The sequence below is a fragment of the Salvelinus sp. IW2-2015 genome, unplaced genomic scaffold, assembly GCF_002910315.2.
Source record: "Salvelinus sp. IW2-2015 unplaced genomic scaffold, ASM291031v2 Un_scaffold2907, whole genome shotgun sequence".
NCBI lineage: Eukaryota > Metazoa > Chordata > Actinopteri > Salmoniformes > Salmonidae > Salvelinus > Salvelinus sp. IW2-2015.
Window position 1 is genome coordinate 46,213 of NW_019944205.1, and position 23,258 is coordinate 69,470.

At 44.0% G+C, this 23,258-nt stretch overlaps 1 long non-coding RNA gene across 1 annotated transcript in view; it reads right to left on the reverse strand.

Moving 5' to 3' along the window:
• The window catches only part of LOC112074968 (uncharacterized), a 27,232-nt gene extending 4,280 nt beyond the window's left edge, over positions 1-22,952 (reverse strand). The window contains exon 1 of the long non-coding RNA XR_002894884.2: positions 22,470-22,952. This is a non-coding gene — a long non-coding RNA (uncharacterized lncRNA). The remainder of the gene's footprint in view (positions 1-22,469) is intronic.
• Between the last annotated feature and the right edge of the window lie 306 nt (positions 22,953-23,258).

Genomic DNA, 23,258 nt, shown 5'->3' on the forward strand with positions numbered 1-23,258 from the left:
ACACATTCAGCTACACATCTACACTGTATGTTTGAACCTGGAACGACACATTCAGCTCCACATCTACACTGTATGTTTGAACCTGGAACGACACAGCTCCAGCTAGCTATGCGTCTGCATTGTCAATCTACCGAGCAGTCTCTTAACTCACTGCAATAGACTAAGCTACTTCTGTCAAAAACCGAGGATGCGTACACAGAGGTTCTCTAGAGGAGAACAGTGTATGTCTCTCTGCCTGTGAGGAAAAGTTGTCTCCGAAACGTGTTGTGATGGAATATGATTGACAGTGTAAGAAGAGAGGGAGAGACGACTGCGATAGACGACAGTCAAGTCAAACAGTAGTAATGTGATCAGTACAGAGATGTAATGTCACTGTCAACATTACCATTACCCCTGAGTAGCAGAGGGGTTTCCTGGTAGGAATCCACTCTCCGTTCTAACTGGATACTACAGTGTATATTCTAGATGATTTTCTTGTCTCTTTACTCACATAAAAGCAGGTAATTATTTGGTGCAATTATGCTAAACATGGATCTGTGAGTATTTGAATAGTCCCTTCAACATATTGTTCATGATATTTGGGCTTTAGTGTCTCCACAGCTTGGAGGGACCAACACACTCCTACAGTACACAACATTCATAGGTAGGAGATTCTAACGTGACACCTTTCCAATTGGTTCGATTTAGTTGTTCAAAAGCTTGTTGGTAGGAGATGTGTAAATTACAGGTACAGTTGTAAACAGGGATGATGAATTCCAACACATTAACTAGTGAACAAAAGAGGAAGGCAAGTGTGAGCTGAGCAACAGGCTGGTTTCTGTCGGGGGGGCGGAACATAATCAGAATCATTTGTACACTGGAAATTGACCACAACTAAACCCCAAATTAGATTATATTTAAAAATACCAATGATTTGTAGCTGAACTCCTGGTGATTTTAGTCTTTTCTTAAACTAAAAACCTTTGGGGGCCCAGATACAAAACACTAGAGGGACAGTTTTGACCCGCGGGCCGCCAGCTGCCAACCCCTGGTCGACACACACGTCCACACGCAAGCGCACACACACACACGCCTCAATCACCGCCTGAACATTTACAACACAAACTCCTGTTAACTCCTCTCCTCCTTAGTAGTCCACACAAAGCCTGAGTGACTGAGGGAGTCATTAGGGTAATACTTCAGCTCAACTCAGAGTTAAGTACAGCCTGCAGTGGAAAGGAAGCCCAGGGTTACAGAGGAGGAACCTGCAGTAAAGAACTAATGGCTATTACATTGACATTAGATGGCAGTTCTACCTCAGACCTTGTATGCCTTTCAATAAAGTGCTTAGCCATGCTGCACCATTATAAGTGGCATAAAAAATAGTTTCACTTCAGGGGCTACATACAGTGTCTTTCTGTATTCAGACAGCATCATAATCAAGTCCTCCTGGGATTGCTGAGCACCGATGTGTGAGCGTGTTCGCTGAGTGGATTCCACGCTGGTCTCTTCCACCGCCATGATAAACATATCATGGTCTCTAAATAAGTAATAGACTCTGATTGGTGTTCCTCTTAACCAATAAACAAAGGGAAAGCGAAGAAACTCAGGCCTGTGATTGGTTGACTGGACAAGGCACCCAGCATCTAGTTCCATCTTCCCCAGAGAAGAATGTGACAGATTTCTCCTTAATAGCATACGCATAGTGTGTGTGTGTTTACCGTGCGTCTGTTCAACACTACCCCCACCGTTCCCTGCCCTGCATGGTTCTCAGTGCTAGACAGGTGTGTGATGTAAACAAGGTGATTAAACCATGTGTGTGATTTAAGTCTTTGGGGGTTTGAGTAAACACACCTCACCCCATCATCCCAGGGCCGCAGTGCTGAGAGGATGAAGTGAAGCAGAATTAATAGTTAAATTAAAAGACCATGTTTTGTTACCGAACAAGAAGCCACCTATAACAGGAGAGAGAGAGAAGCTGGAGAACAAACGGTTCCCTTTCCTCATTCTCATACTGAGTTATTGAGGGGAGGAGGAGGGAGAGGGGGAGAGAGGGAGAGAGGGAGAGGGAGAGAGGGAGCGGAGAGAGAGAGAGGGAGGGAGGCAGGGAGGAGGGAGGGAGAGAGGGAGAGAGGGAGGAGAGGGGAGGAGGGAGGGAGGGAGGGAGGGAGGGAGGGAGGGAGGGGAGGGAGGGAGGGAGGGAGGGAGGGAGGAGGGGAGGAGGAATGGAATGGTGAGAGAAAGAGGAGGAATAGAAAGGTTGGGAGGAAGGAGGAGGAGCCGTCTGACAGAAGAAAATTACTAATAAACACCAAACACATACATTATAAACAAATTCCAGCAGACTGGGTAGTGGGAATAGAGGCAGAGAGAGAGAGAGAGAGAACGACAGAGAGAGAGCGAGCGAGAATGAGCGAGAGCGACAGAGAGAGAGAATGAGCGAGAGCGAGTGACAGAGCGAGAGCGAGCGAGAATGAGCGAGCGACAGAGAGAGAGAGCGTGAGAGAGACTTCACTGCAATTAAACACACCACTAGCTACAACAGCTGCTCCCTTTGCAGTCGCAACAAGTGGTATGTAGCTTTCTTTTTTTGTTGTTGCTGTGGCCACACTCTACTGCGGAGGCAAAGAGCTGCGCTGCGGCGTCACCACAGCAACCAGGCTTGGCCCCAGCCAGTGCAGAGAGAGAGATATAGGAGAGAGAGCTAGATGGAGGAGAGATAGCGAGTGAGGGAGAGTGTGAGCGGAAGGGAAAGAGAGAGGGAGAGAGGAAAAGAGGGAGAGAGAGAGAGTGAGCGGGAGGGAAAGAGAGAGTGAGCGGGAGRGAAAGAGAGAGTGAGCGGGAGGGAGGGAAAGAGAGAGGAAAGAGAGAGTGAAAGAGAGAGGGACCTGCTGAATACACTACATTACGATATGAGTGAGATAAAACAAACCTCACAGCATCTCTTCTCTACTTCTATGTGATAGAAAAATAACGTGTTTACCTGATTTGTTTGATATTAATAGTTAGCAATTAATACTTAACAAATAGGAAGACATTTATGTTCTGTTTAATTGTGTTTCTGTAGTTAGTTTGGGCGTATGGTCAATAAATGGGTTTTGCTAGAGATAGCTTGAGCTGACAATGGCTTGGTGATAAAACCTAAAGCTGGCGTTCCATAGACAAGATGTGGTGTGTGTGACCTGAGACAGAGATAGCTTGGAAGAGTTTAGAAAAACACCTCATTGTCTCATCATCCTGGCATCTGGGAAACTAAGCCAGGTTGGAACCAGTCTGACTAAGCATTTTTAGGTTTTATATAAGATCGTTTTTTCCCTCCATTTTCATTTAGGCTCTCGGCCCAAGACTGTAGGGTTGACGGTTTCATTATTGCAATAACGAACCGATATTGAATAAAGATGATAGTTGAAGAAATGACAATGTGTCTCTCAATTGATTAGAATATTCCACCACAAGCTATAGCAGACAAGGTCTCCTCTCTAGGAATTACACCTATGTTTTAGAGAGGTGCCAATTCTCCAGGCGGCGTGTGAGTGCTAGCACGCGCGTGTGTTCAGTGGCAGTTGTAGCGTATCACCAGGTTGATTCAACACAGCAGCATGATTGAGTCAGTCTTATTCGATAGGAAGCAGACTGGAGGACTCAGCAGGAAGACAGAGACGCTGCTGCATGGCATAACATGCTCAGTGCATAGCTTCTCCCATGGGGGTTATCTCATACATTATGTATGTGTCTTAAAATAGTACCTATCACCTGATTCTGCTGGGTCAGGAGAGACCTTTGGTCATGTTAAGGTAGCTGTGTAGTTACACAGGTGGAATGGTTCTATTTATGATGCCTTTCAGGCTAAATCAAGTGCGCCTAACGTAGTTGAAAGAAAACAAATACTATGTGGACCCAGGTGTGGTAGCTAGGCCTAGTTGGAGGCCTAACTACAGGGAAAGTTTAATAGTGCCCAGTAACCACTTTAGGCCAGGGTCCTTGATGGATAAACTGATGGGAGCCTGAGTGTGCTGGCTGTCTAAAGGTTGGATGGGGTGTGTGCATGTTTGCATGTGTGTGTGTGTGTGAGTGTGTGTGTGGCCGTAAAAGGTTGCGTTGTGGCGTGGTGTAACTAAAAATATCCCCACCCCCAGCGCCATCTGGCCCTTTACAACTATCTCCATAACAACCAGCAGCACTACTTCTGTTGTCTTTCACCACCATGAACAATCAGCTTTTAAAGGTTCAATCTGTTACAGCGGGAGGAGAGAGGAGAAGAGGGAAGGGTAAGAGAGGAGAGAAGTTAGGGAAATACAATGTTTTGTCTTCACAAGCTAGGTTTCCATCCAATTAGTGACAGATGGTCATGCAAATATTATAAAATAGGCATAAATAAAATGATGCACAATTTTCCTACCAGTGGTGTTTCTACCATACTGACTTGTTGCTGATAAAAAGTAATTTTTATCAAGTAATTTTTCGCTTAAATTTTCATGTACCGACTAAAAATGAAAAGTTCGATGGGTTTTAATCTCCACCGATAGTTTTGTTACAAAAACTGTTGCGTTAAATAACAAATGTTCCTACTCTGGTCTTGGCACGTGCGCGCTAGCCAACCGCTGGCTGCTACAGTGCGGGTAGGCTGTGCGGGTTGTCTAGTCTACATGGTGAGGTTATTATGGATAAGAGAGAGAATATTTGTACTTATCAATTGGCAGTCAAGCATCGATCATCATGTCAGCAGACTAATACCATTGATATTTATTGGAAAGGAGCATCAAGCTCATCACGTGCACTTGTGAACTTCCTCATAACTTACTTCATCTGTAGCCTAACAAACTGCATGCTTTGCTGAGTTGTAGAGGACCACACACCATCGCATGACTCAACGTTTACTTCAATATGATGGTTATTATAGCAATATGTTCGCATGTTTTTCCGCCTCAATTTCTTCCATAATGAATTTTACTGACACAAAATGACCCCACCGTGTCGAACGAACATTTAGAAATGTCTGCATTTATAAAATTTTACATATTTTTAAATATTGTTTTTATATAGTATGACTTTACTTGTGGTTACCGTCTAGTTTGTTTGTATTGATTATACAAGTTGAGGTACACAACATACACAATACTTTCACTCAGTTTGTGGACTAGTGTGTGTAATATCTAAAGCACGTGACAGACTTAAGAGCTGGGAGGTAGTCGCTCTACTGCTTTGGCCAGCTATGTAGCAACACATGTAGCATGGATGATAAAGAGTAAAACCATGTAATAAATGGGTTCTAAATTGGCAGATTAAACTCAACATTACAACACACTTATAAAGGCTCAGAGTAATGTTGAGGCATCTGTGCCTCTCTATCAATGACTGTCGTTACGTCACGGTTATTGTACGCTAACACGTTTAACACAGAATTGGTTGAATACCAATGATCAAACTTATTGGCAAGCCCCCTAGCTACCCAGCTGGGGAGTGTAGGACTGTTTTTGTTGGGGGATGAGTGATTTCATTGGTCCTCTGTGTGAAATGCGGCTATTGCACTGTACAAAGCTGAGAGTAGAGCTGGCTGCTATCAGGGCTTTTGGCCAGGACAGAGAGAGAGACCAATGGCTCTGTGACCATCTCAGAGAGAGAGAGAGCGAGGGCGAGAGAGAGACAGCGGCTCTGTGACTAGCTCAGACAGACAGACAGACAGACAGACAGACAGACCAGACAGACAAGACAGAGCAGACAGACAGACACGACAGAGACAGACAGACAGACAGACAGACAGACAGACAGACAGACAGACAGAGCAGACAGACAGACAGAAGACAGGAAGAGAGAGAGAGAGAGAGAGAGAGAGAGAGAGAGAGAGAGAGAGAGAGAGACCAGCGGCTCTGTGACTAGCTCAGAGAGCGAGAGCGAGAGAGAGAGAGCGCTTAAGTAATGTAGAGATTGACTGGCCCCCGCCTGACTGATTCTCCCACTTATCAACTAGAAAACTGTGGACGCATACACACACCTGCCTCTCTCCTCTGAATGGTTGTCATTTTTGCTGCTGGCTATAGACAGACCTGCTTCTTCCCAACATAATAATATGAGAGAGCTTTAATTAGTAGAAGTTCTATGAAGCATGACTAATACTGCACGCACGCACGCGAGACAGTTCGATGTACAAATATCATAACCCCCGCATCCAAAATGCTAACCTCCCCTGTTATTGTAATGGTGAAAGGTTAGCATGTCTTGGGGGTATGCTATCTGTAACTTTCTCACTCATCGTTATTCCAGATTCTATCAGGACTACGCGTAATCATGGTAGCATCCAAATGAATGTAGAAGTGTTGAGAAACTTATTCTATACTTATTTACAATAAAAGCTCACTGGAGTGTTTAAATAGCGTTGCCGTCTCCACACACAACAGGGATGTTTCCCTTCTTCCACTGTGGACTCTCTGTCTATAGATGCAGACCTCTGTGGTCGCCGTACCACCAGCACCCCATAATACTGTACGTAACAAGGAGATAGAGTGGCCAGATGCCATTGGATACCACTGGCTCCAATCTAAAGATGGAAATGTAATTTGTTGTGTCTCATTTGATCCCTCTCTCCGACTCTCCTTTTTCTACTTCAGTCAGAACCAATTGAGGCAATTTCCATGTATAATTATCTATTCTATTTGCGGCTTCCTGAACTGAATTGGCAGCGTCTGGTCATTTGTTATTCAGTCCAGATCGGCCATCACAGCCCCAGAGGGAATGTGTTCACTGCATATGTCGGGGGGGAAGCAGGCTACATTTACTCCAATAAATGGTTGCTAAGAATAGAATTGTTATGCGTTCCAAGTGGCACAGCGGTCTAAGGCACTGACCCGGGTTCGATCCCAGGCTGTGTCACAACCGGCCGTGACCATAGGGCGGTGCACAATTGGCCCAGCGGTGTCCGGGTTAGGGGCGGGGCTTTACTTGGCACGTGGCGGGCCAGACGCCTGCAGGCTGACTTCGGTCGTCAGTTGAACAGTATTTCCTCTGACACATGTGTTCAGCAACACGGTTTGCCGGGTCATGTTTCGAGGACACATAAATCCACCTTCGCCTCTCCCGAGCCCGTTGGGGAGTTGCAGCAATGAGACAAGATCGCAATTGGATGTCACAAAATTGGGGAGAAAAAGGGGATAAAATACAAACAAATAATAAAAACTATTGTTAGACAATACTCTACAGTACAGGCAGCACAGCACACCCACACACTCTGAACTAACAGGTCAGTTCTGGGTTTTCCACCTCAATGGTTGAGGTTACGATGTGGTGAAGGTATAGGCTGATTCTAGATCTGTGCCTAAGGGCAGCATTTACCCACAACAGAGCCTAAACTGCAGTAAACATTATTCAGCCTGGTTCAGAACCATGGACAGCTCTGGATACCTCCTTCAGTCCTGCCATAATTACTGAGTCAGGGCATTTTCTTTCAAGAACCATCCTAGCAGATGTTTATGATTCAAGTCAGAATCAACCAAGAAAAGCTGAAATGGTCAGACTTTCACAGTTTGTGGCCACCCGGAGAGAGTTCCAACCAATGAATGCAGGGTTCAGGGTGCTATACAGAGCTTTTAAAGAGGGGATGTCACGGTGACTACAGCCATATAACACACGTGTCAGAAGTGTCATAACGTAACAATTATTTTTTATAGAAAATATATTAATGGGACAAAAGGGTTTTAAGGATGGTGAATGTGAGAAGTATGCCACTCAGAAAGAAGGAATTCAGTGGTGGGAATTAAGTAACTAAGGCCCTGTTAAAAACAAAACCCTACACTTCTTATGACGGATATTTGTAAATAACCAAACAGTGCTTCCCAGACACAGCAAAGTGAGAAATGACTATGAACAGCTGATTCTCTAAGGGGTAGGTAGGGAAGAGAAGAGCGGTGAGGGAGAAGTGACAGAGCATTATTGTGTTGTATTAGGGAGAGGACCGAGTCTGCACCACCACTGCTGCAGAAACCTGGTGAAATCAATGTTTCACTGTCATTTCACAATTACATTCAGGCTAAAAGCTGTGTTTGTTCAGATGGGCTCTCAAAGGGGACCCGTCACAACATGAGGCTGTTATTACTGTGATGTTTGCATACGGAACATTCATTTGTGATGTGTGATAGACTCAGGATATGGAATCAACCTCCAGCACAAGTTCCCCCTCTGTTCATAGCAGTCTATTCATGCACAATAACACAGACCCCCCCAGGCATCCAGCCATTAGGCTACAGTGAGAATCACAGGTTGGAAAACCAGCGTCATATTCCTATTCTCTAAAGGCCAAACAAACAGTAAACAAACAGCTTTCAGCATTTTCCAAATTACTTTCATTAGCGTTATCGCCACCCTTTTGAGCTGCTTTACCCCCCTACATCCCTGATAGAGACAAAGGAGACAACAGTCCAACTCTGAGGACTCAGTGTTTGGGCTGTGTTAGTATGAAGCCAGTGATTTATGTCAAGGCTGAACCGAGCAGAGCAGGAGAGCTAGGCGCTGAGGATCCACTTGAGCACAAAGCAATGAGCCATTCGCTGCAAAGCCCTGCTAATCACATAGATAGATCATATAGATAGAAGAGAATTCAAATTATTCCCTATTTCCCCAGCAGACTACAACAGCCACAGTGTTCTGGGGGCTAGAGAAATAACAACAATTTCAAAGGCCAGATTGTAGGGAGGAATAATGAAGTCAAAAACAGCTGTTTGACTAACTCTAATGTGATTATCCAGCTCTTTCTAACATCCAGACCAGAGGTAGGCAACACTGGGCCTGAAGGGCCACTTTGTGTTTTTGAATTAACTAACTTGGAAGACCAAATGTGTTGAATTTAGTCAATCACTGAACCGGCCAGTTAGCTCAGTTGGTTTGGTGTGGTGCCTAGTTGGGACAAAATCCTGCGATACCTGCGGCACTCCAGGAACAAGGTTGCTTAGCCCTGATCCAGAGAATTCTAGAAAGGAGACATCTTTCCTTGGAGAGTAGAATTTTAACAGCATCGATCACTTAAAGTAAGACAGATTATGAAAAGATAAGCCTAGCCAATGTGTTTTACCTAGCCATTCTTACGCTTCAACGGTCCAACATGACACCGTCCGTTGTTCTTCTCCCAACATGGTTTTAACATGGTCCAACATGGTTTTAACATGGTCCAACATGGTTTTAACATGGTCCAACATGGTCCAACATGGTTTTAACACAGTCCAACATGGTTTAACATGGTCCAACATGGTTTTAACATGGTCCAACACGGTTTTAACATGGTTTTAACATGGTCCAACATGGTTTTAACACAGTCCAACATGGTTTAACATGGTCCAACATGGTTTTAACACGGTCCAACATGGTTTTAACACGGTCCAACATGGTTTAACACAGTCCAACATGGTTTTAACACGGTCCAANAACATGGTCCAACATGGTTTTAACACGGTCCAACATGGTTTTAACACGGTCCAACATGGTTTAACACAGTCCAACATGGTTTTAACACGGTCCAACATGGTTTTAACACGGTCCAACATGGTTTTAACATGATCACACATGGTTTAACACAGTCCAACATGGTTTAACACAGTCCAACATGGTTTTAACACGGTCCAACATGGTTAAACATGATCAGACATGGTTTAACATGGTCCAACATGGTTTAAACATGGTCCAACATGGTTTTAACACGGTCCAACATGGTTTAACACGATCACACATGGTTTAACATGATCCAACATGGTTTAACATGGTTTTAACATGGTCTAACATGATCACACATGGTTTAACACGGTCCAACATGATAGCATCCATTGTTCTTCTCCTACATGATTCATGGTAACATCAGCCTACATTCCACTCTGAAGACCCTTAAGAACATTGGGATTCTAGTCGTTTCACGAGTTACATCTTTGCACAGATCACATCTCATTTAAATCTGGATGTATTTTGTTCCTCAGTCTTCAGCCTAAAGGAAATCATTAGTATTAATGGGAGACTACCTTCCGCATGGAGGCTGACTGTTATTCCTTATTCATAAAGGATACAGTACCGCTCATTATCGCTGATTAATGTTAGCATGCTACAACATGCCTTAGACAAGAGAACTCATTACACTTCATTTTAGTCTAAAATAATGTTCAAAGAGACAGTAGTTGATGGTTAACATGGCTTTGCACTCAGAACAGGCTCAATTCGTCGGGGCATAGACTCTACAAGGTGTCGAAAGCGTTCCACAGGGATGCTGGCCCATGTTGACGCCAATGCTTCCCAGTTGTGTCAAGTTGGCTGGATGTCCTTTGGGTGGTGGACAATTCTTGATACACACGGGAAACTGTTGAGTGTAAAAAACCCAGCAGCATTGCAGTTCTTGACACACTCGAACTGGTGCGCCTGGAACCTACTATCATAAACTGTTCCAAGACACAAATCTTTTGTCTTGTCAAATCACACTCTGAATGACACACAATCCATGTCTCAATTCTCAAGGCTTAAACATATTTTAACCTGTCATCTCCCCTTTATCTACACTGATTGAAGTGGATTTAACAAGTGACATCAATAAGGGATCATAGTTTTCACCTGGTCAGTCTATGTCATGGAAAGAGCAGGTGTTCTTAATGTTTTGTACACTCAGTGTATAACATTAGTCTACGATGAGACGGTGTGTTCCAGTGAAGTAAACACAGTCTACTCTACAACACAGTCAGAGGAGTAGCATGAATCTCTAAAGACAAACAACAACACAGAGAGAATTGTCTTCATTGTATTCATTCAATGCACATATGAAAGGCATTATCCTCCGGGGTACCATACAGGAGAACAGAGAGAAATGCATTATTCTCCGGGGTACCATACAGGAGAACAGAATGAAATGCATTATCCTCCGGGGTACCATACAGGAGAACAGAAGAAATGCATTATCCTCCGGGTACCATACAGGAGAAAGAATGAAATGCATTATCCCCGGGGTACCATACAGGAGAACAGAATGAAATGCATTATCCTCCGGGGTACCATACGGAGAACAGAATGAAATGCATTATCCCCCGGGTACCATACAGGAGAACATAATGAAATGCATTATCCTCCGGGGTACCATACAGGAGAACAGAATGAAATGTATTATCCTCCGGGGCACCATACAGGAGAACAGAATGAAATGCATTATCCTCCGGGTACCATACGGAGAACAGAATGAAATGCATTATCCTCCGGGGTACCATACAGGAGAACAGAAAGAAATGCATTATCCTCCGGGTACCATACAGGAGAACAGAATGAATGTATATCCTCTGGGGCACCATACAGGATAACAGAATGAAATGCATTATCCTCCGGGGCACCATACAGGAGAACAGAATGAAATGCATTATCCTCCGGGGCACCATATAGGAGAAATAATGAAATACATTATCCTCCGGGGCACCATACAGGAGAACAGAATGAAATGCATTATCCTCCGGGGTACCATACAGGAGAACAGAATGAAATGCATTATCCTCCGGGGTACCATACAGGAGAACAGAAAGAATGCATTATCCTCCGGGTACCATACAGGAGAACAGAATGAATGTATATATCCTCTGGGGCACCATACAGGATAACAGAATGAAATGCATTATCCTCCGGGGCACCATATAGGAGAACATAATGAAATGCATTATCCTCCGGGGCACCATACAGGGAACAGAATGAAATGCATTATCCTCCGGGGCACCCATACAGGAGAACATAATGAAATGCATTATCCTCGGGGCACCATACAGGAGAACAGAATGAATGCATTATCCGCCGGGCACCCTACAGGAGAACAGATATAAGCATTTATCTACTATCACTATCAAATATTTGCCAACTGGGAGAGTATAGCAGTTCACTGAGCTGGAGCTGTATTGTGTTGTAAAAGGATCCACCTGTTTTTCCTACAGTATGACATCATGTCTCTCTTCAAGGCTGGAAAATAAACAGTAGCATGGACAACGGCCTGCCATTATCCAACACACACACACAACACACACCCACACACACACACACACACACACACACACACACACACACACACACACACACACACACACACACACACACACCCCAATCACACACCACAACGACATACACACACACACACACACACACACACACACACAAAATGGCCTGCTTCTATCCCAATACATTGACTGACTCCTGCACCGTTACCAATACTAGGAATAGGAGGACTATGAGGGAGGGATGGAGGGAGAAGTGGAGAAAGAGGAGAGAAGAGGGAGATTCACCTGGGTGGATCAGTGAAGAACATGGCGAGCTGTCATACCCTGCACGCACACACGCTATAAAAGCACACTTTGATTTCCTGCCTTATTACATTTCTCCACACCCCCTCTTTAAATGAGCTCTCACCCAACTTATGCAAATTAGCCACTTTTACCCTTGATATTACTCCTTAATATGCAGACATACCTTAATGCATAGCAACAAGTCCTTCACATTAAAGACAAAGACAACGGGCCTCCCGAGTGGCACAGCAGTCTAAGGCGCTGCAAACCCGGGTTCGATCCCGGGCTGTATCACAACCGGGCGTGATCGGGAGTCCCATAGGGCGTCGCACAATTGTCCCAGCGTCGTCCGGGTTAGGGGAGGGTTTGGCCTGGGGGGCTTTACTTGGCTCATCGCGCTCTAGAGACTCCTTGTGGCGGGCCGCCCGCCTGCAGGTTAAGCGGGCGGGTGTTAAGAAGTGCGGTTTGGCGGGTCATGTTTCGGAAGACGTTTGACTCGACCTTTGCCTCCCGAGCCCGTTGGGGAGTTGCAGCGATGAGACAAGATCACAATGTAAAAACAAGACAAAGTCAATGGAGGCAAAACCAAGTCTAGCTTTGGTTCCCTGAGCTAATCTTGATTTAGCTGTAGCCGTTGGTTCAATGAGGCCTGAACTTCAATTTGATTTAGCCTGCAGGAGACGGGAACCTCTTTCTCTCCCATGGAGGGACAGATAGACAAGTCGAATGACAGACGGACTACGCTAGACCACACAGGTCAGAGTCAGGGAGCGGATGCATGCCAACTAGTCAAAGCGTCTTCATTTGAAAAACTCATTAAGCCACTTGATTTAGGAAACCCTTTAATGTATTTCTGAGGGTGTCACAGTGAAGCACACCAAGACGTCACGATTCGACGCAATCAACTTCTTCACCGGCGTTCTTATTACCAGTCGGTAAAGTGGATGTTCCTTTCTGTCTCCTTCTACCACCTCCTCTGGATGAGTGCCTGCCTTACTGTGGGAGGAGCCCTGCCTGCCTGAACTGTCACGGTCTTAACACACTCACATGAACCACTCCTAGTGAGGCTGCATGTAGCCATGTCAGTCTGCCAGAGGATCTCCTAGTGAGGCTGCATGTAGCCACACCAGTCTGCCAGAGGATCTCCTAGTGAGGCTGCATGTAGCCACGCCAGTCTGCCAGAGGATCTCCTAGTGAGGCTGCATGTAGTCACGCCAGTCTGCCAGAGGATCTCCTAGGGAGGAACAGCCAGACAATAGCTGCTAAATGAGTGTCATCAGTTGTGTAAAGATATGGGTAGAACTAAATCCTGCTGACATGCACACCCTGAGGCCACAGTGCGCTGGCGAGCATCGCCACACAATGTTATCCTGCTCCTGTTTTTTGGTCTGAGGAAGGGAACATTTTTAAGTGATAATAAGTGATGCTTTATTTATAAGTGATGCTTTATTTCTTCCTGCAGTTCAGCAATGTGGCATCAGGCTGCCTGTGTGTGTGTGTGGGGGGGGGGGGGGGTATCAGGTGGACATTCCACTCATCCCTACTCATAATTTGTCAGCTGGTTAAGCAGTAATAGAGCACTTGGCTACTGTTTCAAAATGTGTTCCAAATGTGGGCCAACTGTGAGTAGGTGATAGTACCACATTTTCTTCCCCAATGTGGGTGAATTTCTACTTTCAGTGAAAGCAGACATTCACCTAATTATCACTGACATTCATGTCCTTTGTGGGAACTAATCTAGGGGTTATATATGCTGTGATAGTGGTATCTAGAGGTTATATATATATTTTTTTATTTCATCTTTATTTAACCAGGTAGGCTAGTTGAGAACAAGTTCTCATTTACAATTGCGACCTGGCCAAGATAAAGCAAAGCAGTTCGACACATACAACAACACAGAGTTACACATGGAGTAAAACAAACATACAGTCAATAATACAGTAAATAAGTCTATATACAATGGAGGTGAGATAAGGGAGGTAAAGGCAAAAAAAAGGCCATGGTGGAAAAGTAAATACAATATAGCAAGTAAAACACTGGAATGGTAGATTTGCAGTGGATGAATGTCCAAAGTAGAAATAGAAATAATGGGGTGCAAAGGAGCAAAATAAATAAATAAATACAGTAGGGGAAGAGGTAGTTGTTTGGGCTAAATTATAGATGGGCTATGTATCTGTGAGCTGCTCTGACAGCTGGTGCTTAAAGCTAGTGAGGGAGAGAAGTGTTTCCAGTTTCAGAGATTTGTGTAGTTCGTTCCAGTCATTGGCAGCAGAGAACTGGAAGGAGAGGCGGCCAAAGGAGGAATTGGTTTTGGGGGTGACCAGAGAGCTATACCTGCTGGAGCGCGTGCTACAGGTGAGTGCTGCTATGGTGACCAGCGAGCTGAGATTACCTAGCAGGGTCTTGTAGATGACCTGGAGCCAGTGGGTTTGGCGACGAGTATGAAGCGAGGGCCAGCCAACGAGAGCGTGCAGGGGTGGGTAGTATATGGGGCTTTGGTGACAAAACGGATGGCACTGTGATAGACTGCATCCAATTTATTGAGTAGGGTGTGGAGGCTATTTTGTAAATGACACCGCCGAAGTCGAGTATCGGTAGGATGGTCAGTTTTACGAGGGTATGTTTGGCAGCATGAGTGAAGGATGCTTTGTTGCGAAATAGGAAGCTGATTCTAGATTGAACTTTGGATTGGAGATGTTTGATGTGAGTCTGGAAGGAGAGTTTACAGTCTAACCAGACACCTAGGTATTTGTAGTTGTCCACATATTCTAAGTCAGAACCGTCCAGAGTAGTGATGCTGGACGGGCGGGCAGGTGCAGGCAGCGATCGGTTGAAGATCATGCATTTAGTTTTACTTGTATTTAAGAGCAGGTGGAGGCCAAGGAAGGAGAGTTGTATGGCATTGAAGCTCGTCTGGAGGGTTGTTAACACAGTGTCCAAAGAAGGGCCAGAAGTATACAGAATGGTGTTGTCTGCGTAGAGGTGGATCAGAGAATCACCAGCAGCAAGAGCGACATCATTGATGTATACAGAGAAGAGAGTCGGCCCAAGAATTGAACCCTGTGGCACCCCCATAGAGACTGCCAGAGGCCCGGACAACAGGCCATCCGATTTGACACACTGAACTCTATCAAAGAAGTAGTTGGTGAACCAGGCGAGGCAATCATTTGAGAAACCAAGGCTATCGAGTCTGCCGATGAGGATGTGGTGATTGACAGAGTCGAAAGCCTTGGCCAGGTCAATGAATACGGCTGCACAGTATTGTTTCTTATCGATGGCGATTAAGATATCGTTTAGGACCTTGAGCGTGGCTGAGGTGCACCCATGACCAGTGATAATGGTATCTAGAGGTTATATATGCTGTGATAGGGGTATCTAGAGGTTATATATGCTGTGATAGGGGTATCTAGAGGTTATATATGCTGTGATAGGGGTTATATATGCTGTGATATGCCAAGCGTGTGAATCCAGGTCCTCTCATTAAAACGTTTCTCTGCATTCCCCCCTGGAACATACAAACAGGAGACAAGACAGCATGCTCCACTTTCTCCTCAGCTCCTCAGAGTCTTCACTTGGTAAACAAAAGAGTCATTACTCCAGGAAGGGACATGTCTTTCTTTCCAGGGAGGGAAGGAGGTATAGAGGGAGGATGATACAGTTTGTAAATGAAGGAATGAATTAAGTCTAGTGAAAGTGACAAGGCTGGAGACGACATCCAAGGTTTGGATTACAAAGATACAATTTGTTATTCATGACTGAGCCTGTGTGTTTCTCTGTCTAGCCTCAAGAACTGAATGTGTTTTGTTCTGATCCTTGGGTGATAGTGCTGATAATATGCAACTTACTGAAGAACTTGTAATGATTGCAATATTATATTTTTAACACGCTGCTTTAAGTACAGCCCTTCCCAGAAATGAATGTGTTCAGAGCATAGAGAGAGGGAGAGAGAGAGCGCCGGTGACCACACAAAGAATGCGGACGGGTCATTATACAGACACTGAGACACAGCTATTAAGTAAGCCTACGCTGTGTAAGTACACTGCACAAAAATATCTGAAGTAGGTTTGTTCGAATATACATGTTTGTATATAGACAAAAGGTTGTGTTTTATGCTATCTTGGTATGTGATAAGCACCGGTTCTAAAAAGGTCAAATCCCCCAAAATTGACATTATCTACTACTCATACTCAAATCACTCACTAAGACAGTAATGATCATGATTATGATAACAAGAAAAATATCACCATAAGCACTGAATGAAACAGCCCGTATAGCAACAGACTGGCAGGGCGATGAGTGACGCATCATTACTTTGCCCTGAAATGATGTGAAATGTTTAAAACAGCTGAGTGAAGGTCAAGCTAAATGATGCTAAGCAGTCCACGTTGCTGGCCTCTAAATGAAATCACTGAACTCTCCAGGACATCTCTGCACCTCTTCACCATCAATCAACCACCCTGGAGCACGAGGGACTGTCGGTCTTCCCCTCTCTCCATCTCTGTGTAGCAGTATCTCTTTTGCTCTCTCTAGGTACTTTCCACTGTCCCATACTTGCACAGCACTTACAATACATTGGTTCATTCTAGGTAGTGTGCTATGATGTACATAGTGTCTTTTGTCTCCACCATCTCATTAACTCTGCAGCCTGTCCAATCAGTGTCCCTTCGTTAACCTTACAGGTCCAATCAACAATCAGCCTACAACAGTCTCCTCTGTCCTCCCCTCAGACCATGGAGGACGGCATTATCTCTACTAACCTGACCAGGGCCTTGTTACGGTGGACGAGACACGTGTTCAACTAAAGGAAGGGTCATGCTTTCCCATGATGAGTTTTCAGAGATGCTCTTTAGTGCCACTGATAATTAAGAGGTGGCCACTCACTGAGCTCAACACAACCCTGAGCTCAACACAACCCTGGGCTCAACACAACCCTGGGCTCCACGAAGATAGTTGACTGGTGTAACAAATCAAGCGTTGATTTGAAGGGGTTCAAATAACAAGACAAGGCTGAGAAGTAGCCAGAGCCGTTCTGTATGAAAATGACATATTGGTCATTACAGGATGTAATCTAATCATCATAATTCTGTTATGTGATGAGGCGGTTGATGAGCTGTAATAAATGTGATATTTACAACACTGAAATGCATCCAAAAACCTGTCTTTGACTCACCCAAGATAAGCGGAGAAATCAGGTTGGTTGTATTTTGAGTGAAGATTCACCATTTTGTAATGGAGGAAAGTAGAGGGAGCTTTCTGGGGTTAAAGGTTAACAGCCTGGAAGAAACAGAGTGCCTGATGGGTAAAAGTCATGGTAGGTCACAGTAACCGCCATATACCGTAACTAACCAGCTAAAGAGTTCAATAAAAGCTAACCCTAACCATCCAGCTATAGCTAACCATCAGCTATTTAGAGCTCAATAAGGCTTCAAACATTACAGTGTCTCTCAGGCTACACAACATGTTCATAATGGATGAAAATACACTTTAGATCCAGAAAAATGACATCATTTGCAATAAAGGCCTAATAATGTCATCCTGAGAGCCAGATAGATGCAATGCACGCCCCTCTATGGATCATTATAGCACGGTAATGAGCTATTGACAAAGGACTGAAACAGCTAGATGGAAAATTGCTTATATATAAAAAAAAAATGCTTATAAAAGTGGCAATATAAAAGATTAGGGTCTGGACTAAAATGTGATGATAAGGTCTCATTCAGTGGTACAAAGTCAATCGCAATTGCTGTTGTTATTTAGCCCCCTGGTAGTTGAAACACATGCAGCACATTACCTATGCAGCATTAGTAGGAGGTACTGCAGTACTTTTCACAGCAGGTGGTGCTTAAAAATCAAAATCAAAATATTTTATTTTTAGGAAATCCTAGCTGACACAGTAGGGAGGTAGTGTCATCACTGATTCAGATATGAAAGCAATACTAATACATAATCACAATGAATATTAGTACATATAGTTAAACCTTATCCTACGAAAATAATATTTGCAAATAAGAAGGAAGTGGTTTCACCATGTCAGTCAAACAACCTTGATGATTGTTTGGGCATACCGTTAGCCAATGTTGTAATTCTCATGCGGCAGACTTTTAACGGAACATTGAATAATTTAAGGATATAAAATGGCTCTCACCCACCTCTCTGCCCTCCCTGTGGGTACCCCAAGGTCAGAACAAAATGTTTTGATGCTGATGAGTTTGAGACAAGCGTCCAATATCTGTCTGAACTGAATAACAACATCATTATTAAAAACATCATTATCATTGAGATTGTGGTGCTCGCTCACACACCACACACACAACTTCCCACAACACACACACACACACACACACACACACACACACACACACACACACACACACACACACACACACTAGGCGATATGGCCTAGAAAAACCCACTATTTTTGTTTCGACTTATGGGTGATTCACAATATATAGAAAGCATTTTCTCTACATAAGATTTGTTTTACAATTAAAGGTCAAATACACTGCTTTTCAAAGAGTCAGCAATAATCTAATGATTCAGGGCGGGTGAAATTAGGCTAATCAAAATAGTTTAACCTGCACCTCTGCAACTGGATCCTGGACTTCCAGACGGGACGCCCCCAGGTGGTAAGAGTAGGTAACAACACATCAGCCACGCTGATCCTCGACACAGGGGCTCCTCAGGGGTGCGTGCTCAGTCTCCTCCTGTACTCCCTGTTCACTCATGACTGCACGGCCAGGCACGACTCCAACACCATCATTAAATTTGCCGATGACACAACAGTGGTAGGCCTGATCACCGACAACAACGAGACAGCCTATGGGGAGGAGGTCAGAGACCTGGCAGTGTGGTGCCAGGACAACAACCTCTCTCTCAACGTGATCAAGACAAAGGACAGTCGTGAAGAGGACAGGACAGTCGTGAAGAGGGCACGACAAAACCTATTACCCCTCAGGAGACTGAAAAGATTTGGCATGGGTCCTCAGATCCTCAAAAGGTTCTACAGCTGCACCATCGAGAGAATCCTGACTGGCTGCATCACTGCCTGGTATGGCAACTGCTCGGCATCTGACCGTAAGGTGCTACAGAGGGTAGTGCGAATGGCCCAGTTCATCACTGGGGCCGAGCTCCCTGCCATCCAGGACCTCTATACAAGGTGGTGTCAGAGAAAGGCCCTAAAATTTGTCAAAGACTCCAGCCACCCTAGTCATAGACTGTTCTCTCTGCTACCGCACGGCAAGCTGTACCGGAGAGCCAAGTCTAGGTCCAAGAGGCTTCTAAACAGCTTCTACCCCAAGCAATAAGACTCCTGAACATCTAGTCAAATGGCTACCCATACTATTTGCAGTGCCCCCCCTCACACCACTGCTACTCTCTGTTGTCATCTATGCATAGTCCCTTTAATAACTCTACCTACATGTACATACTACCTCAACTAACCGGTGACCCCGCACATTGACTCTGTATCAGTACCCTCCTGTATATATTCTCGCTATTGTTATTTTACTGCTGCTCTTTAATTACTTGTATCTCTTATTCTTATCCATATATTTTTTTAAACTATTGTTGGTTAGGGGCTTGTAAGTAAGCATTTCACTGTAAGGTCTACACCGGTTGTATTCGGCGCATATGACTAATACAATTTGATTTGATTTATTTTTTGCAATAATCACTGATCTGGCTTTCAAGACTGTCTATGAAAATGCCCTTTTTGTTTCAAATTTAACCAGAACCATGCATACTGCACATTCACTAATAATGACAAACGTCTTATCTTAATATTTAAAGTTCAGCCAACTGAACAAAAAAATAAAAGCAACATGCAACAATTTCTAAGATTTTCCTGATTTATAGTTCATATAAGAAAATCAGTTAATTAAAATAAATGTATTAGGCCCTAATCTATGGATTTCACATGACTGGGAATACAGATATGCATCTGTTGGTCCCAGATACCTTAAAAAAAAGGTAGGGGAGTAGATCAGAAAACCAGTCAGTATCTGGTGGGACCACCATTTGCCTCATGCAGCACGACATCTCCTTCACATAGAGTTGATCAGGCTGTTGAATGTGGCCTGTGGAATGTTGTCCCACTCCTCTTCAACTGTTGTAGACATCAATCCAGAGCATCCCAAACATGCTCAATGGGTGACATGTCTGGTGAGTATGCAGGCCATGGAAGAACTGGGATATTTTCCAGGAATTGTGTACAGATCCTTGCGACATGGGGCCGTGCATTATCAAGCTGAAACATAAGGTGATGGCGACGGATGAATGGCACGACAATGGGCTTCAGGATCTCGTCACGGTATCTCTGTCCATTCAAATTGCCATTGATAAAATGCTATAAAATGCAACTGTGTTCGTTGTCCGTAGCTTATTCCTGCCAATACCCCAATCCCACCGCCACCATGGGGCACTCATTGTTTGCAATGTTGACATCAGCAAAACGCTCGCCCACACGACGCCATCTGCTCAGTACAGTTGAAACCGGGATTCATCCGTGAAGTGCACACTTCTACAGTGTGCCAGTGGCCATTGAAGGTGAGTATTTGCCATCTGAAGTCGGTCACGACGTCGAACTGCAGTCAGGTCAAGTCTCTGGTGAGGACGACGAGCACGGAGATGAGCTTCCCTGAGATGGTTTCTGACAGTTTGCGCACAAATTCTTAGGTTGAGCAAACCCACAGGTTCATCAGCTGTCGGGGTGGCTGGTCTCAGACGATCTCGCAGATGAAGAAGCCGGATGTGGAGGCCCTGGGCTGGCGTGGTTACACATGGTCTGCGGTTGTGAGGCTGGTTGAACGTACTGCCAAATTCTCTAAAACAACGTTGGAGGCGGCTTATGGTAGAGAAAAGAACATTAAATGATCAGTCAACAGCTCTGGTGGGCATTCCTGCAGTCGGCATTGTGTTTCGTGACAAAACTGCACATTTTAGAGTGGCCTTTTATTGTCCCCAGCACAAGGTGCACCTATGTAATGATCATGCTGTATAATCAGCTTCTTAATATGCCACATCTGTCATGAGGATGAATTATCTTGGCAAGTAGAAATGCTTACAAACGGGGACGTAAGCTTTTTGTGCTTTAGGAAGATTTCTGGAATCTTTTATTTCAGCTCATGAAACATGGGACCAACACTTTACATGTTGCGTTTTAATTTTTGTTCAGGAAATTTGCTAGCTAACAAGTTAGAACAGTTGAATTGTTATGAACAAAACCATCTCCAACTGTTTGAACAGCATGCTAGCCTGTCCACTTTGTTCAGATGTTGAAATCAAGTGGCCTACCTTATTTTCAGAATGAAAAGTTGCCAATACCTTATATAATTGTGTTTTATGCTTATTGCACATTTATATAACACAGATTAGACAGGTAGTATAACAGTCTTTGGCTAAGATGCTGCTAGTGATACGTGGTACCGCAATGCGCGTGAGACAAACTGAGCATTTATATTCCAGAATCAATGTTCATTGATACTCCTGTTTTAGTAGTATCTGCTCTGCACACAATTGGAAGAGTTGAGACATAAAAAGGGCATGGTTAGGAAGGTTAACTTCTGCTCTGTTAAAGTCGAATAATGTCTCAATGTGTTTCGGTGTCCCATTCGGCTGGACCAAAACTCAAATGTCAGACAGGAAGAAGATATCTCTCAACTTTGTTGGTGTGAGTGGCAGGGGGAGGGGCTTGGTGTGTGTAAACAGAGGAGAAATAGGAGAAGCGAGAGGGTTCACTTTCGCCAACATCTGTCCAAAATAAGCCCAATGCTTTTCTATGGGCTTATTTTGGACCCAAGCTTGTCGCCGGCCTTATGAGGACAACGACTCACATTGTTAGTAGTGATGCACCAATATGACATTTTTGGCCGATACCGATATCCGATTTTTTCCTTGCCAAAAAACCCGATACCGATAACAGATATTTCAAAATGTTCCAGCCTTTTAAGCATTCTAGTACAGTTAAATAGTTAACACACACATGGACGCAGCGGTCTAAGGCACTGCATTTCAGTGCAAGAGGCATCACTAAAGTTACTGGTTCGAATCCTGGCATCGTCCGGGTTTGGCCGGGGTAGGCTGTCATTGTAAATAAGAATTTGTTCTTAACTGACTTGCTAGTTAAATAATGGTTACACACAAACACACACCAAACTGACCAAAAAAGCATTTACGTATGTCCCCATTACCAGTAAAACATAATCAAAACCTATTTCTTTCACTTACTTGCTGTGCTGTTTCGTTGTTCATTTGTTCAGTCGTTTCATTCTCAACCAGGATTTCTATGGAACGCCGTTTGGGTCTTTGCATGTCAAAAAAGATACACGTCAAATAACACTATTTGAGGTGTCAAATAAACTTGTTGACCAATCAGGACCTGAATGTGACTGCACATCACATAATAATTTAACGAGTTCATACATTTTTTACGTAGTTATTACACATTATTACACTATCACTCGTATTTCATATGTCACAACGATTCATTGATACGTATGCTACGATGCTGGAAAAGTTGTTTCGCACACCTACAGTGCTGGTCATAAAAAAAAGCTAGCTAGCTGATGGTTGCAAACAATGTTCTTCCCCAAAAACATAGCAAAACAACATCTGTTTCAGTAGCTATCGTTAGCTAGCTAACTATATAGCTAGGTGTCATCTAAAATAACCCTAATTTATAAGACCGTTCTAATTTGATTAATGGTGGTTGTCGCCCATCTATGTGAAGCCAGCCACAATAAGGATTAGCCACAATATTGGATTTTGCAGTTAGCCTTCAAAATAAAAGTATGTCATTGATGCAAATGAATACAAATAGTAGAATTATGCCATAATTGAATAGATCATGCTAAACGAGGTTGGAATGTTGTTATATAAAACAATTTGTTAATGTTACAAAAATCTGTGTTAATCACACTGGATGTATTATACTTTAGAATTGCATTGGGGGCATACTTATTTCACTGTACAGCCTTACCTATGGATTGTGGATCAATGACATGGGGTATCAGTCTC